General features: G+C 34.9%; 1 long non-coding RNA gene across 2 annotated transcripts in view; it reads right to left on the bottom strand.

The window, feature by feature from the left end:
- Window positions 1-7,427: 7,427 nt before the first annotated feature.
- Window positions 7,428-19,376, bottom strand: part of LOC128248517 (uncharacterized) — a 22,535-nt gene continuing 10,586 nt past the window's right edge. For both annotated transcript variants that reach the window (XR_008264692.1, XR_008264689.1), the window contains exon 2: window positions 7,428-12,762. This is a non-coding gene — a long non-coding RNA (uncharacterized LOC128248517). The remainder of the gene's footprint in view (window positions 12,763-19,376) is intronic.

The raw sequence follows: 19,376 nt of genomic DNA, 5'->3' as shown, positions 1-19,376 counted from the left end.
ACTGGTGCCAAGTTGTATCAGCTTTTGCCTTTCCTTTGGATGACATTGGTGGCATGGAGAGGGGAGGTTGGTATGCATGGGTGACTGCTGGTCTTCCATAAACAACCTTGCTTCAGAGGGGAACTTTCTAGGTGCAGTCTCATGGTCATTCATAACTGAAGGGGATCTTCACGTTTTACCAACCATGTCAAACGAATGGCAAAACAAAGATGATGATGATGAAACAGAAAAAAAAAAATGGAATTAAAGATGTGTGGTAATGGGTTGAGTTGCTGCTATTTCTTGTGGCCAAAGTGATCAGATAGAAAGGCTTCTTTCTTGACTCACTGAAAGCTATGTTTTAAGGTGAGTTAGTTATGTTTATAATTACTCTGTTTCTTAGATCACGTAACAACTAAAGAATGGGTTATAGATTTGCTTCTGTCCCAGTAATAACATTTAATTCCTAATTTCATTATTTGTAGTTGGTCTTCATAATGTAAAACAAGTGAAAAATCAACTGTTGTATCCATCAACATTGTTTCTGTGTCCACTTTCTTTATGTTATCATGAGTTGCTAAAGACTTCTTTGAGGCAGCATTCTGTCACTGGTTGCACTTCCTGATGCCAGTCCTTATCTGTTTTCAAATACTTTATTCTTCTGATCATTGTATGTTGAACATCTGCATTGTGGGACAGACATTACTATCACCCAAGCAGTGTCAATGTGAAGACGCTCATCTATGTATATATATACACATACACATACATTCATATGTGTGTGTGTGCACATATAAAGATATATATATGGTAGACGGAAGATACACAAATTTTTATTAAGCACGACAATTGTCTCAACACATCTAGCATCAATCCCTAGTGGCCAAGATACTTAACAACTGGTTCAGGAGCATCTGATGGTACAGATGTGTCTCTTTGAGTGATAAATAGATATAACTCATTAAAATAACAGTTCTGCAATGTATTTTCTCATTTCGTGTGAAGAAAAGCAGCAAAACAAAGGATATATCTTCATTTATATAAGATCAAAAATAAAATAACAGATGCAAAAAAGGAATATGCAATACAGCAAGAAAAGTATTAAAAATAACCGTTAACAGATATGGATGAATAACACCCTCGCGCAAGCTGCATGGCACATGCATACAAGATCCACGATAATGTAAGCATATGCACACACATTCACATAGCATATTAAATAGCTACTTGGTGTTTATAAGAATGGCAAGGTTAAAGCTAAACTTAATTCATCCATACCTTAAAGAATATTATGTTAACAGTTACTCAGATTCATTTCCACTGCATTGTGTGAAAGTACATTCATATGCATGTGGGCATCTTGAGAGTCTTTCAGAAATTCTATTAATGATTTTCTTATTGGTCCACAGAATAAACAGGAATTCCTCGGAGCAGAGTTGGTATCTCCTGGAAATGATATTGTATAGTTTTGCGTGCCTTACTATGGACAATTAAGTATGACTTGTGTCATACTTAATTTTATCTCCTTTCAGTCGCCACACAAAATCAGCCAAAGATGTTGAATGTCACTTATTGATTCTCTTGAAGCTGGTGACATGGTTGTGATAACAATTCTTAAATGAATCAGCCATTTGCCCAATGTAAACATATGGTCCTCCCCTTGTGTACACGGTACATTTATATACAAGATTTGTACTCATACAAAAGTTCATCAAGGGGCATTTTGATTTTTTTCTGCAGGAGCATTTATTATACTTATTTGTGTATATGGTAGTACTGACTTCATTTTCCGATGTTGTTACTGTATTAGCTATATCATAGTAGTCATTTCTACTATCACAATTTGGCTGTATTTGGTGCTTTTCATTGCAGTTTACATCTCCTTTGTAGCTATTTATATGTATATATTTACTAGATCTATTAGGTGGGTTACATATATATCTAAAGGTAAGATCCAAGGATCATTTGGGTAATTACTACTTCCAAGGTCTGCTAGCTATGAAACATTTGTAGCTTGCATTTTATCTACTCCATTTCCTAATTGTGGGATATATATATACACACACACACACTCACACAGGGTGAATCAAAAGTCATACACTAAAATATTTGACAATTTATTTATGCTATGTTATTATTATTCATGTGTGTATTCATCATTATTTTATCTATTTTTATTTTAGAAAAATTGAAGCATGTCTTTGACAATTCTGGAGCATACTGAACTTATAATTTCCATGGCCAGACATAGGGAACAAAGAACACTGCTTGCTTGACAGTGCACTTGTTTACAACTATCATGTGAAGTTAAGGCAAGAGTAAACACAAACACACACATGCATAAATACATGTATATCTATACATACATGTCAGGCTTCTTTCAGTTTTTGACTATCAAATCCACTCACTAGGCTTTGATTGGTGCAAAACTATGATAGAAGATAACTGTCCAAGGTGCTGCACAGTGAGACTGAACCTGAGACCACACGGTTGGGAAGCAAGCTTCTTAAACACAAAGCCATGCCAGAGTCTATATATGTGTGTGAATGTGTACGACAAATATGAATGTTTCCATAGTTTGCCTCAGGCAAATTTCTGATGGCCAACCTGAAGTTGTAGAAAACATTTGCTCAAGTTGGGTAAAATAAAAATACAGGAGGACCAGGGAAACTTGTCTATTTCTAAACCATACAAGTAATGAAGGTGTGGCTTTGTTTCACATGAACATGGTTCCAAGTTCAGTCCCACTGCATAGCATCTTGAAAAAGTATCATCTGCTATAGCCATGAGTGGATTTGGTGGATAGAAACTGAAAGAAGTCCTTCATAACCATCTTTTAATGTCCATTTTCTATGCTGGTATGGGTTGGATGGTTTGACAAGAGCTGGCAAGCTGCACCAGGTTCCAGTCTGATTTGGTTTTGTTTCTACAGCTGGATGCTCTTCCTAATGTCAACCACTCAGAGTGTGCTGAGTGTTTTTAACATGGCACCAGCACAGGACTCTTGCAGGCCTATCCTCTTCACCAGGGAATGCAGCTTTAACACTTCTGCTGTGGAGGATGGGTCTTCTTGAGTACAGCAAGGCACCAGTGTGTGTTTTATGGTCTCTTTGCCTTGACATCATGTGATAGTTGTAATCGAATGTCACCTTCATTTTCAATCTTCTGTGAAAATATATCAGGCCATGGAGACATATTACTATTCTTGGAAACATGAGAGGGTTGGTGACAGAAAGGGCATCTGGCTGTAGCAAAACCACTTCAACAAATTCTATCCAACTCAAGCAAGCATGGAAAAGTGGATGTTAAATTGATGATGGTGACTGTGATGTGTATTAAAGGCAGCAAGATGGCAGAACTGTTTGTATATCAGACAAAATACTTTTGTTTGTTAATGTTCTGAGCTCAAAATCCACTGAGGCTGACTTTTATCTTTCATCATTTTGAGGTTGATAAAATAAGTACTAGTTGAGCAATTAACACCTCCCCTCAAATTGCTGGCCTTGTGCCAAAATATGAAACCATAAAATGTGATGTGTATGTATATAGTAGAGATTACTTCTGGTGTGTTATTTCTTGTCTTGCTAACAAAGTTCCATCCACATTCGAAGAAGAATGGAGATGGTTAAATTGACCGATATGTACTGGTAGTTATATTATAGACATTTGAGGATTTAAATGCAAAGTTAGATCCATCTGGGATTTGAACTAAAGATGTAAATGGCTGGAATGAAACATTGTTTCTCTTTGTAGCTCAAATGCTGCATTAAGTCAGTATTACAAATGAGTAGGCCCATGAAGAAAGTCTTTAAGCCGAGGTCAACCTGTCCTATTTTCAGAAAAAGCATACTTAGACTACATTATCTACTGTAGTTTGAGTGTTATTTCCAGCAAGTTCAATTACCATGGAGAGGTATATTTGTCATATAACAGATTTACTGTCAATTAAATGACTTCAGTACTGGTACTTCCAGCAGAATTTGCAATCAGATTATAGAGTTTACAGTTACAATGACACTATTATTTAATCTGATACCATTGTTTTGCTCTATTTCAACAATATAACATTAACGTCTTTCCATATAAGAACAAGGCCACAAATTTATAATTGCTGTGATACATATGCATTGATGGTTGTTATTGGCAGAAATTGAAATAACTTTGATCAAGAATTGAAACTAAATCACAAAATTCACATAGCATAAACTTTTAGTAGTTGACATTATTTTCTCAACTCTTTAGCATTTAAACTGGCTACATCCAGCCCAAATATTCTATCTGCTTAATGTTCAAACCAGACAAACCTGGTCTCTCACACATACCCTACAATGTCATTCTTAAAATAAACAATCACATCACTGAAATCTCACAGCTACAAGATAATGCATGATTAATTCAAAACAACATGAATAAATAAGCATTACATTTGACAAAGTAATCTGAATGCTAAAGTGTTAATACTGCTGACAAGGCATAAAACCCTATATAAAAAATCTTCTGCTCATCATAATTACCTTTGCCTTAACGAAGGCAGAGGTGTGCTTTCAGTCGTGTTTGTTTGTTTGTCCGTGGACAAGATATCTCAAGAACCACTGGATGGATTTGAATAAAACTTTCAGGGATGTCTGGCCTTGTGACTGGCACAAAGTGATTAGATTTTGGGATCAATCAGGTACTGGACAAGGAATTTTTATTATTTTTCTGGGTTTTTTTTTTACTTAATTTTTGAGAGTGGTTGGGTTCATTTTTAGTATTCTCATTTTAAAAATCATCTCTGATTAATTGTTGAGAGGATGTTAGTGTTGCTTTGGCAGAGGTTTGTGCTCTTATTTTATTTTAAAATAACAAGAAAAAATATGTTACTAGAATTTAGCTTTTGTACAGTGGTTAACATTAACCTTTTTTAGTTGAATTAACAGCTGAATTCGTATCCTTTTACTTGTTTCAGTCATTTGATGGTGGCCATGCTGGAGTACCACCTTATTGGGCTTTAGTCAAAGAAATTATTCTTTGTAATCCTAGTACTTATTCTATTGGATCTATAGGGATGTAAACACACCAACACCAGTTGTCAAGCAATGACGGGGGAACAAATACAGATACAAACATATATATATATACACAACAGGCTTCTTTCAGTTTCTGTTTATCAAATCCATTCACAAGGCTTTGGCTGGCCCGAGGCTATAGACTGAACCCAGAACCATGTGGTTGTGAAGCAAGCTTCTTACCATACAACCACACCCGCACCTAGTAATGTATTTTATGTTCACACTATGTATGAAGAGCAAGCCAACCTGTTAGGAGACAACATATTTTCAAGCTACATAGACTGGCTTAAGAAGAGTTAAGCATCTTGGCTGTGGACATAACAGCACAAGTGATAGAATTAATCTTGTTGGAACTATTGACCATCTAGTGGAGACTTAACCAAATTCTACATTACCATTATTGTTAAACTATTGCGAAAACATTTTTCAAGTTCAATACATGGAAAAACATACTTGTATGTTGAAAACCTAAGGTATACCTCAGCTTAAGTCATTCTTGAATATACATTGGTTTTCAAAAATAATATATAGAAAAATAAAAATCAAGTTAAAGTCATTTTACTCGACTAAGTCTGTCCCCCACAAATATTGGAATCATAAAATCACTAGAAAACCGTTAAAAGCACATAAAATCATTTTATTGTGCAATAAATAAGAATAAAAGCATATAAAATCATATTAAAATACGTACAGTAAATGTTAAGAGACATACCATAAAGTAATGTAGCTTAGTGAACAAAATCATGAAATCAGCAGTGTTGTATTATTTATTGGTCTTTCGGAGCTCTTATTGCACTGTAGTTCCAATAGCTACCGTTAGGCGTCGTTGTCACTCGTGATTCCCATGATTGTTTTGAATTCAGATTTGTTTACGTCTATTTATCGGCTACTTTCTTATTCTCATTTATTTGTGACTTTATTTTTTGCTCCCATGGCTCCTAAGAAAATTCATAGTGAAATAATTGCTATCTTCAAGCATTACTATATGAAGCATACACTGTGGCAAGCAAAAGCTGCAACTGATCTTGATGAATCCACCACACTTCATAACTTTTGGAAGAGATACGATATCTACAAGGCTGTACAAAACATAGCAGCAGTATGGAATGTACAAAGCACGGCTATGAATGGTGTATGGAAGAAGCTATGCTTGCAATTCGTGAATGATTTTAAGGGGTTTGATAATGTTGCCATCAACAAAACATTGGTGACTACAAGCAAAGAAATGGAAATATATTTGGAGGAGGAGGATTTCACAGATTTATTTGAAAAAGACAAACAGCCCCTGACAAACGAGGATTTGATAGAGCTTCACAACCAGCAAAATAAAGAAGAGGAAGTCAAATCTGAACCACGTCACTTTACCATTAAGAAAATGCAGCAAGCATTTGCATATATTGAAAAAGGTCTTTCTATGTTTGAGGATATGGATTCAAAGGCTCAACACTTTTCCAAGAATATGGGGCTTGTCACAAAGCTTTTGCTCCTTATAATGTAATCCTTGAAGAAAAGAAGAAGACAGTTCAAGGAACTTTCAACTCGTTTTTTAAGTGCATCGAACAAGAACAGCCAGAGTCAGCTGTTGATGTTGACAATCCACAACCATCTACATCTGTGATGTAAACCAACAAATTGTATGTACGTATTTGTAAATTTAAAATAATTAATTTTTTTTTATTATTGCAGAATAATAATAATTACTGAATTTGTTTTTTGAGCTTAAAAAAAGGCTATTATTTTACCATGTATTATTGCAAACCACATTCATACTACCCAGACAAATAGTGCTGTACCAAACTAAATCAAGTATGCCGATTCCAAATCTGAATTGCTGTAATACATCAGAATTGCTGTAACACATCAGGATTTTGAGTTATGTGCATAATTATTATAATAGTACATTAGTGCTGTATATAGAATATTTATGTTAAGGAATAAATAAAGTGTCTGCCAAATTGTATTCGTAAATTTAGATTACTTTTTTCTTTTACTGTACTGTATTAAAAAATAAAAATTATTTGTTTGTAAGCTTAAAAGAGGTTTTTTTAACTGTGTATTATTAAAAATGCATTCGTAAATAAAGTACAGAACTGGAAATGGTTCTTATCGGTTTAGCCTGGAGACAAGTTAATTCAACTTAAGTCGTGTCTCCTGGAATCAGGGTGAGGTATGCCTGTATATGGTTAGAAAAGAACATTAAAACAGTAGGGTAAAAACTGGGTTTATTACAAAATTTCCAACAAGTCACATGACAGGTAGTGAATTGATCAGTTGCAAATTAATTGGTTTTTCCTCAGGATTCATGCAACCTATCAATATACCTTTACTGTAAAGGAATAGGAGAATATGCACTTAAATGAAAAACAAATGATACAAATAATAACAAACAAAATAAAGTTTGACCTCTTCATAGATATATTTATTTTAAAATTCATACAGATAGTAAATTGATATTGAAATATCATCAAAGAAGGAGAAGAAATATGGAGTCAGTGCCAAATATGAATCAAATTTATTGTTTATTCCAATTGTATTTACCCATTGATATTATTCTTGTTGTGAACAACCTTCTTTTTGGTAAGTGTAAAAATTGATTTGTTTATTTGGCACATGGCCATATTTGCAAGATAAGTGAGTGAATGAGTGAAGGAGCATGCATTGATTTACCATGAAGGTGAATGGTACAATCATTGGAATTCAAAACTGAGAAATATACAACAGCATTTAATCTGACAGACTCCTCATTTTACATGTGGAGTGCATAATTAATATCGATAACATTTTTATTATCTCACCATCTCCTTGTACATAAAAACAAATCTTTATAAAGATGTAAAGGGTGTCTAAAAGAAAAGTAAACATACTTCAAATGTTTAATAGTATATCTATTAAGATATATCTGTGTTTTATAGTTCAAATTTTAAAAAGGCCAAACATGTTGAGTTATCACAAGTCTTCAAACTGATGGTCATTCGAGTTATGACACCACTGACAAAACAGGCCAATGGAATGGCAAACATTATAAATTATTTCAATTAGCACTTGGGTGCCTTCTCTTTACATGTCTACTTTCATTTCATTGATTGTTGCTGGTTTTGAGCAATAAACTTTATGATTAGATGTCGCCATAAATGTAAGTTCACTAGAATGAGACCTGCTGAGGGCAGGAGAGTGAGAGGAGGGAAGAGGAATTCAACACATCCATTTGTTCAGAATATTTTCATTAAGACAGGCCCTTACATCACAGCGATGGTGGAGCAACGTTCTCTCTTATAAATAAAACTTAAATACTCCACTAACACATGGTATGACTGACTCTTACAACAAATTCAGCAAAACATCACCAAGCACAATGTTATCAAAAAGGAACAGTCCAGTTTAGCTTAACACTGACAACCAGCAAATCTCTGGAAAGCTCACATATCTTTCTATAACATGTAGATTACACTGGGGGGAGGGAGAAAAAGAAAAATTATTTTCTGCTACCCAGACAGATAGTGCTGTACCAAACTAAATCAAGTATGCCGATTCCAAATCTGAATTGCTGTAACACATCAGGATTTTGAGTTATGTGCATAATTATATATTAATACTATATTAATATCAGGAATGGTTAAGTTTAAGGTAAATAATTATTATAATAGTATATTAGTGTTGTATATAGTATATTTATGTTCAAGGCAAATAGTATTATAATACAATGGTACATAGTATATTTATGTTAAGGGAATACTCATTTTATTTTTGATATGCTCAACTCAGAAATGTTTGAGACACTTGCTCTTGCACTTATGTGTCGTATTGGTGTCCTGTTGTAGGAACCAGCAGTAGTCATCCATCATGTATGGATTGAACTGGCCTTGATACCTTGTTTCCATCTCAGATATGTCCTGGTTGAACTGCTCACCATGCACATTACTAACAGAACCAAGATTTGTTGGAAAAAAATTGAGAAGAGAATGCAAGAAGTGCATTTTAAGAGACACTCGGCATCTTATTCTTTCATATGCTGTAAGCATATTGTTTATTAAATCAGCATAATTTTCAAGAAAGTTCTGTACAACTAACACGAAGGAATCGCATGCCATCAACTCAACTGGATTCAGTTTACCTCTGAATTTGCTATCAGACATCAATTCTCTGATCTCAAGTCCAATGAAAATGCCTGCTTTCAGTTTTGCATCACTTTTCTCTGCACCAAATTTTACTTTTAGGTACTGAAAGCTACAACCATTGTGTGTCATTGCTTTTACAAAGTTTTTCTTGAGGCCAAGGTTAATGTGAAGGGGTGGAAGGATAATTATCAGTGACCCAGTCACAAAATTCTATTCTATAGTCAGGAGAGTATGGTCTAATGTTGGAATAAAACTCTCTTGAACAGTTCCTTTCGTTGTGAACTGTATGTCTAAGATAGACACTGATTAGTTTCATAGGTGGATCTGTTTCAAATTCTTTTCAAAAACATCTACGCATTTCCAGTAACAGTATGCTTTCTTAGAGCTTGTTATGTGCACCTTCAGAACAAAACATCCAGTCCAGGTCATGGCCTCAGACGGAAGAAAGGTGCTCATTTACAAGCCCAGAGAAATGGTGGGCGCTGACACCTACTACAAGATGCTGACGTGCCATGTCTTGCTTGCCATGACTCAAGGCCAACTACCTGGAGGGTAACTATGAGTGGACCCAAATATTTATAAATGACTACACCGGAAACAGAAGTATTAAGTGAGTTATAGGCTATAAATTTGTGTAAGTACAGTTTTGGGACATCTTGAATAAGCCTAAATAAGAGAATGCAATTTGGGTCTTACTGGAACCAAGAATGTTTCTAATAAGAATTAAACATCTCATCCTTAAGCTGTTGAAGCAATCGACCGTGTTTTCACATCTCAGATTCTTGCCTATAGGCATTCAACTTTTCATAATTCACCTTAATAAAACAAGTGATAGATTGACTGAAGGGGATGTTGATGATAAGTGTAAACTGTTGCAGGCAAATGGCGTGTAACAGAATTCTAATAGGAAGATACAAATAGTGGGGAAGAAGGACTAGAAGGGTGTTTAGTATAAGGGTATGAAAGTTATGACTAAGTGAGCAGTGATGAAAGCAAGAAGTGTGTCTTCAAGATGGAAGAGAGATGAATTCCATCAAGATCAGAAAAGCAGAGACTGTGCAAAAAGGTTTAGACAAGTGACACAGCTTGATAGTAGGTCAGCATTATTATAATGTTTGTATATTTGTTTAGACCAACACATGGAATGTTGATTATACCTACATTTGGAGTGTGACTGCTGCTGTTACAAAACGCTAGGGAATTTGAATAGACTAAAAGAAACTACATAACTGGATTTTTCTTAGGCTGTTCTTTTCTTCTAAAGATGGGATTTTGCGGCTGAAATATATCCTCTCAAGTCATCAGTGGTGAAAAGTGACTTGAAAACCAGGGCATGCAGTCAATGATGAGGTCAATCACCAAGGCAGAGAGCATGGGGTAGAGGAGCCTTACCCCTGCCCTGGAAAATTATTCCACTCTCCCCTTTGTAAATATGATATGAACTAATTTTAATGAGAGAAAATGCATTTCTACCAACAAGCCATGCTTTAGGCTTGTTAACCCTTTCCATTGGAGTTGATATCTCTCCATTAAGAAAATTTTGGCACTGGCCATGATGACCATTACTGGTTACAAAAGATATCTGTGAAAAAAATAGAAGCTGTATATAATGAGATATTTAAAATTTATTTGTAAATCAGCTCAATTTTTCATTTCTTTTTGGCAAATTCATCAATCACTTTGCTATAAACTGTATCAGTACCACACTCTAACTTCATCTTTTTCAAAAGGTCTTTATTCATGAACTAAAGACTGAATTATTTAATCTCCCTTCAGTTTGTGAATACCTCATATGATTATTTACTTGCTTTAACGAATAAAATGATCTTTCACAGGAAGCAAATGTGGCAGGTATGGTCAGAATCAGATGTAATAATTTTGTTATTCTGGCCAGAGCTTGGTGTAGTTCAAGTTCCTGTATCATATCTGTGATTTCTTGGATGCTTGACACTTGCTTTGCAAAATCTGCAGCATAAACTGATTTCAGTTCACATTTCAATCCATTCAAATCAAATATGTTTTTATAGACATCCAAAGATGAAAACGCTTCCACCAGAAAGTTTTTTTTCATAATTGTGAAAAGGCTTTGGATTCAACAATTCAACAAACCTGAACTCTTCCATTGTTTCAAATCTTTGCTTAACATGAACAATAACTTCACTCAAAATTCTGTTAAACAAAGTCCTTAAAACAGTGTCGGTTTCTTGATGCTGACAACGCTTCTCTGGTGGTTCAGTGACACCATCCAGAACCAGTCTGTAAAATTCCTCAAACTTGTTCTTGATATCAACTAACAGCTTTTTGAAGTTTTCAATCTCACGAATACACCTCCAAAAATCAAGTGAATATTCTTGAAGAATTGAAAACAGAATCACTGAGTTACTCAATATGGTTTCAAAACCATGATTTTCTAATATAGTTGAAAATAGCTCAGAAAACTCAGTAATTTTGTTGGACAAAATAGATACTTGTCAAGATGAAGAATTCCATGTCTCAGGTAACTTTGGAAATTGCCTTCTAATGATTTCATCCAGTAGTACTCTTTGATCTGTCAACCTGGTGGAAAAGTTGAAATTCCTTTTAAAGTTTGGAAGAAAATTTGACATTCATGAATATTTGAAGCTGACTGTGAGAGCACTAAATTAAGTGAATGTGTATAACAATGTACAAATATGACATTCAAATGCCCAGCCATCACGCTCGCTCCATCATAAGCTTGTGCAATAAATTTTTGGCCACAGTTGAATTTATTACCAAATTTTCAAACTTCTTCTGTCAATGATGCAACTCTTCTAATTTTGTTGACATTGACATATGCTAAAAACCTTTCTTGAGGCTTTTCTTTCTCATCAACAAATTGTAAAACACATGACAATTGAGATCTCATTTGAAGGCCTGTAGTCGGGGTTTTTTTTTTTTTTTATCATTGCCTTAATTTCATCTTCAATTGTAGCAGATATACAATTAATTATCTTGTTTTGAATATTATTTGAAAGTCCAGAAAATGTGCAGTTGGCATTTTCCCTCTTGAAATCTAGATGCAATCTTAAACAACTATCATATTCTGCTACTGCTTCACACATAGCCAGCAAATTGTCCTCATTGTTTGGTTCTTCTGTTTGATTGTATTCTTGAAATGAAAATTCTTAATAAGCAAAATTTCAATACAATGAATTAACCGTTTCAATATTTCACGCTTTTTCTTGACTGATCTATTATGCAACTGAATTGAATCTGCTTTCAAGTGATCGATTGTTGTATCAATTTGCTGTCGGCCAAAGGTTTTCAGAGCAATTATGGAATTCAGATGATTTTGAGATTTTTGGTGTCTTGTCAAATTGTTCAAATCACAGTAGCCGGTAGTTGTCCAAGTGTTATTATGTTGACAAAATAACAGACATGGAAAACAGAACAATTTGTTCAGAATGGGACATCCTATCATCCACTCATACTGTTCATAATACTTGGAATCAAAATAACGATGACATTCCTCACTGCCCACTTTGGCTTTGATGTCTCTCTTCCAAGAAAGATAATATTCTTCTCTTTAAAATCTTCTTGTTGCAAAAGGTCGGGAAAGTAAAGAGGAAACTGAGCTAAATGGCTCTTTTGCCATCCTGTGGGTCAAGGAAAATGTGAAAAATGTTACTGGGATATAATTTTTTAAAACAAATGGAAGCTTTATTCTAACAAAAAATTTGGGTGCTAGTTTACTTTTTTTACATAACCATTTTTAAAAGATTTTAAAGCAAATGTATCCAAATTTTTTTGGACTGCTTCTCACCCCCACAACCTACATTTCCAGCACCCTACCACTACAAAAACACAGACTTCTTTCTTCTGTGAATTTGACATAATTGTATTTCACAAATATAATTTAACCCAGTTAACCCATTATTTTGCTGTTTTTGCAATATGGGAGAGTAAATTTCCTATCTGTAACTACATTGTTTTCATTTTTTAATGCAATAGTTTTACATTGTGCAGGGATATCAGCTTCTTGACATCAGGTTGAAAGGTACTGAGAAGTTGTCTCACATCCCTGCGTTCAATAATTTTCAGTCTGCTTTACTTCACTTAGAAAGAGACTGAGAAGCTGCACTGAAGCCCCACTCTACCAAATATGATGTTGAGAGGACAATAAAGTACATCTAGACTTTGTTTCACAGTGCAGGTAGCTGTCAGAAATGTCCGGTTGTAGCAAAAAATTATGGTATGATTCTTTGAACTTTAGCTTCATCTCAATGTCCTTTTAAAGTGAAACCAGTTCTTCCTCCATTATTTTTGTTTCCTCATGATTAGTATCTTGGAATGGATTGATCACCCATCAGAAGATTATCTAATAATTATTTATAACAACAAGGTAATGTAGAATAAAGTATTCTGTCCAGAAACTACAAAACACCTGCTGCAGATTTGAACTCACAATCCATCAAAAAGGTGGTTCAATATCTTTTTCAACCGATCACCCAGTCTCTACAGATACCTCATCATTTTGAAGTTGTCCTATCAAACCTGTGTAACAATGAAAAAAAGAGCTGTCAAACTAATTACTTTTCTTTTTTTATTGTTGTTGAGAGGAATGATCTTACTACTTTCAAGAAGGGGACAGCACAATTTGATCAAGCTTTTTCTTTCACCTGACAACTTAACCCTAGCTCCATCTCCAGCTCATTGCCATGTATCAAGGTGCTGGTGTTTGGAGATGCAATTTTCTAGCAACATTTAAGCAGTAAGATGATGAGTTCTTACATAGAGTTAAAAAACTCAGATATGTTGGTAATAATCATATAATTCCAACTGGGAATTAAAATAGTGAAGCTGTTTTAATTTGCTGAAAACTTACCTTGCATCAATTACCTGTGAATGAAAAAAAATCAAAAAACAAAAACAAAAAAATTCTATAATTGGCTAAGAGAGCAACATGGTTGATATGTTAGATCATAATGAGAATTTAATGAGAAACCATAATGAGGATTTAGAAGTACACCGCTGCCTCGCCCCCTCTCTTTCTATATATATCTTTTACTCGTTTCAATCATTAGACTGTGGCCATGCTGGGGCACCACCTTGGAGAAGTTTTAGTCGAATTAATTGACCCCAGTACTTACCTTTTTATTTTAGGCCTGGCACTTATCCTACCAGTCTCATTTTGCTGAGCTGCTAAGTTACAGGGATGCAAACACACCAGCACCAGTTGTCAAGCAGTGAAGACACACACACACACAAATACATACATACATATATAGCCTTCTTTCAGTTTCTGCTTTTGGTTGGCTTGAGATATAGTAGAAGACACTTGCCCAAGGTGCCACACAAGGGACTGGACTCAGAACCATGTGGTTGGGAAGCAAGCTTCTTATCACACAGCCAATCCTGCAAGCACACACACACACACTAGTATGTGGACAAATGAAAGAAAGTGATACTCAACACATTTCATTGTAGTTATATGTATTATTTAATAACAGTTTGACTTGGATCCATGCAATTTAAAGGACAGTAGGCTCATAGAACAAAACTAACTTGTCAGGCATTTGGAAATCTCCAAATGCCTGACAAGTTAGGTTCGATCCACAAGTCAACGGAATTTTAAGTTGCATGAAGCTGAGCGAAACTGTTTTCAAATAATATGTATATATAATTTATTGATTTATACACACTGACACATACATACACACATAGTTTATTCGATAAGTACCTGAACTTAACACTGGACATAATATCCTGACACTATTTTTATAATAGAAAAAGTCTGTTAAATGTAGATGATTTAATGTATTTTACTTTAAACAAATGATTTTTACAGATTTAAATGGAAATTGTAGACCATTGAAGTATCATTAAGTATTTGGTATTTAACCCCCAAAACAGAGGTAAAACTCCATTGAATATACAGAGAAGATACTCCATCACATCTAACTGCAAAATATATTACTCAATAACAAAGTCATTCTGCAGTTGCTCTACCTGCCAGAAATAGCAGCCAAATTTTCCTAAAAATTATAAGGATGCATTGGACAATGTAGTCCTAAATATATATATATATATATACAAAAATGATTGGATGGTCACAACTAGAATACTCATGGTTATTATAGCTAATCCTGGATTAAGTAAGAATACTAACTATGACAGAATATTAGGGAATTCAAAGGTAGAAGAAAGTTTGTAACTGATGAAAAAAACCTGGTTGACTAAAAAAAACTCAGGAAACTCCCAAGGATTCTTTAGCAAAAATTCTAGTAGAGGAGCAAGAAACTAGTGTCAAATTAACTTCAGATTGATTTAATATTAGTGCTGGCACAGTTTACGTATACTTAGATAAGTTTCAGCCAGCATTGGTCCAGGCCGTGTCTAACTTAATAGCACCACCCGGAAAAGACATTTAAAGGTGTTTCATATGAGTCATTCTTTGGGCACCATAGCACATTTGAGTAGCGACTTATTATTTGCAGATATATATTGGTGGGTAGGTGGTTAATCTGGAATTTGTTAGAGATATTCATCCATGAACCATTTAAATATTAGTGTATCTTTTTCTTTTACTATGTGTCTTGGTATGATGATAAAGAGATACTTTGGTATAAGGTTTGTGCCCACCCTAATGAGATAACAATGTTTGAACTATTGTATTAGCAATTTACACACCTGGCAAGATGAAAAGGAAAATTACACACTGTAGAGTAGTTGACATTAGGAAGAGCATCCAGCTATAGAAACCATGTCAAAGTAGTTATTGGAGCTTGATACAGTCCTCTTGCTTTCCAACTACTGACAAAGATTGAACCATTCAACCCATGCTAGCATGGAAAATGGGCATTAAATGATGATGATGATAATGACGATGATGTGCAGTCATGGCTGTGTGATTAAACCTCTACATCTCACAGGGAAGAACTGGCCTAGAAACAGCCACAGATAAGCACTGATGCAATCAGTATGTTTTTCTTCATTATTCGGAGTAATTTTGCATGACAAACCTGTTAATTTGAATGTAGACTACTGTAGAGAGTTATGAGCAAGTGTCAGGAGAAAAAGGATAAAGTTCAGAGATGTACCACCCTGTTTATATTGAAATATTTTGGCTGGTTCTGGAACACACACTCACCAATAATCACTTGTCTTCAATGAATTTTCTACTTACTAATGTGGATTGTGGATGGCAGAATGCATCTTGATCAGTGGTTCCCAAACATTTTTTTACCTATAAACCCCATTGATTACTATTTCATTCTGGCAGACCCCTCTCCACCCAATAGACATTCGATGTTTAAAAACTAGTTTTATAGATAGATGCATCTTTCAAAATCCCTATTTTGTTTATCACACATTCACTTGTCTAGACTGAACTTTGTAAAATGTTTGGGAAAGAACCCTAACTGCTTCTTGCAATAAACACATCTAAACCAAAACTTTTTCACGGACCCTTAATATACTGTGAATCCTCAACTTACTATTTTGCTTGTATGGACAGCTTGGGGTCATATGAGCCATTGTTGAGAACCAATGCTCTAGAACAACATGGTCAGAAACAGAACTGTTTAAACCAATAATAAACTAAATCTAAGAATTTGTAACCAGAAACTTATTTCTAACAATATGATAAAGGTTTTCTTGGGTATGAAAAGATCTAATTTTAAACTTTGAGAGAGAGAGAGAGAGAGAGAGAGAGAGAGAGAGAGAGAGAGAGAGAGAGGGGGGGGGAACCGACAACTTAGACATATGAAAATGAAAGCAATTATTTTAAGAGTTCACAAACCTGGTTGTTTGGTCAGCAATACAGTAGATGACTCAAAGAGTTGATGGGAAAAAAAACATTATATTTGACATTAGAAAAAGCAAGTCAAGCAGTCAAGCTCAATAAATTTAAGATAATTTATGGTGTTTTAGCCCATTTTCACTCTGAACTTACTGCTAATTTCATAAAGAATTTTCTTTTTAACTTACTTAAAAGATATTAAAAGGAAGTTATTGGGTGAACATAAGCAAAGAAAGAGACAACTTTGTAGTCAAAGTTTTCAAGAGCAGAAAACCAAAAAGGTCTGAATTGAATTTGGCTCTGCTGAAGCCGTGCCTATTATGGTCACTGAAAGCAGAAAGACATTTAAGGACAAAATTTATAATTACTTAACTGTTTAGCTGGCCATTCCAGGCCCAAATATTCTACATGTATAATGTTCAAACTGACCAAATTCAGTCTCTTACAACTACTATACAATGTCATTCTAAGAATATACTATCACATCATTGAAATCTACAAGTAGCAAGATAATGAATGATTAATTCAAACCAATTTGAATAAATAAACATTGCATTTAACGGAATTATCTGAATGCTAAAGGGTTAGGTCAATCAACATCAGGATCTGAAAGATTTCCTCTCTTTTCTTTCTTAACTACTGTTTATCATTGCTTGGAATTACCCAGTTTCTATGACGTATAAGTGACCAAGTAAAACATTCCACCTGAACGGAACACAAAGTCTGTTGCAGAGTTACTAATTTACAGTTGAATGGACTAGAGCAATGTGAAATTAAAGTGTTTTTCTCAAAAGCACAATGCACCACCTGGTCTGTGAATCAAAAACATGGTCTTGCAATCATAAGTGCAACACTCCAACTGCTAGGTCATGTGCCTTCACTCCCTCTCTTAAGCATGAGAAATATTATCAACATCTCCAGCCCCACATTTGGTAAGACTGAAGATCAACCCAGGAGCACAGCCCAAGAACAACGACAAGAATGTTGTCTGGACTACCTCATTCAACTTAAGTAACCAATGATGTTCTACATTCAATGGTTGTGTATCAGTGGTGTATCAAAGGAGTTCAGGTTAGAGTTGAGAGACAAAGGCAGGCAGTGAAGAAGTACTGCTTACAGGGCATAACGGTTTGAAGATAGCACAAAGATAGGAGAGCAAGCCATGTGATGCTTAAAAATTTCCATTGCTTCTTAAGAGTATTGTTTGTGGGTGTAAGCTTTCCAAAGAGATATTTAAGTGGATTTTTATTAGTGATAAGAATTGTAAAACTGAGAAAGGTCCTTTTAATTTCTATAAGAAGTTGTTTTCAGGGGAAAACAGTTTGACACTATATATATATATATATATATTTCGTTTTTGGATTGCAAGATTTTTTATGTGATTTCGTGTGTTGAAGCATATTCTGTTGTGTCTGGGGAGAGTCATTTTCTTATTGTGCCTTAAAATTTAACACACTCACCGGTAAAATTTCCACTTATTTCTTATTTTTAGTTTCCCAAACTTTTCGTTGCGTCTTGCAACCTTTTCAATAGTCTTGACTCTGTCTGTTATTTACGCTGCGTTCTGTTTTTGCGCATGTGTGTGTGTGTTTGCATGTATGTATTCTGCATATTCCTGTGTTTGTGTGTTTTTTTTTATGTATGTGTGTGCATGTGTGTATATGTATGTATGTACCTCTGTCTCTTTGTGTGTGTATGTCTGAGTGTGTGTGTGTGTGTGTTTTGCTGCTATGTACCATGTTTGTATGTATGCACATCTTCATATGTGTGGACAAGTGTGTGTATATGTGGTCACGTGTTTCAGTCTCTATTTGCATATGTAGTTGTCTGTTCATATACCCTATGTACCTACCCGTCTGTATGTAGACCTGTTGGTTTACATATGCATACATGTGCATGCACACACACACACACACATACATACACCCACACTCACAGACATACATACATCTGCATAAAAGCCCATCAACTGTTCTACTTTACCTGTGTAAAATGTGGGTATGGGGGTATGATATCTATGTATATTTCCTATTTAGTATTGGGGAAGTTTCATTCATAAGGACGTACTCCTGTATTTGTGTTAGAGTTGGGTCTTTTGGGTGCTTGGATAAGATGTGGATGTCAAGTTGACCCAAGTTACCTCCATGCTGGTCTTTGGCATGTTGGTAGAGTATAGAGGACTGTTTTTTGTCGTCATATTGTCTCATATGTTCGTTTAGCCGTTCCGCAATGCTCCTAGATGTTTCACCTATGTATGTCATATTCAGGTCTTTACAAGCACCTTCCATGCATTTTATGCTGTAAACTACATTTCTATTTTTGCAGTTAATGCCAGGGCTAATCCTACATACCATGCAGTTATCATTGGTACATATGGTATTCTCAAAGGGGTATGTCCTACATAGTTGTGATCTGATGGAGTTCCCTGGCTTTTCAACAATCTTAATGTTGAGTTTGGACTCCTTCAGA

Source organism: Octopus bimaculoides, chromosome 1, assembly GCF_001194135.2.
Source record: "Octopus bimaculoides isolate UCB-OBI-ISO-001 chromosome 1, ASM119413v2, whole genome shotgun sequence".
NCBI lineage: Eukaryota > Metazoa > Mollusca > Cephalopoda > Octopoda > Octopodidae > Octopus > Octopus bimaculoides.
The sequence above is the reverse complement of the archived record's forward strand: the minus strand, read 5'-3'. Positions and strand labels throughout refer to the sequence as shown.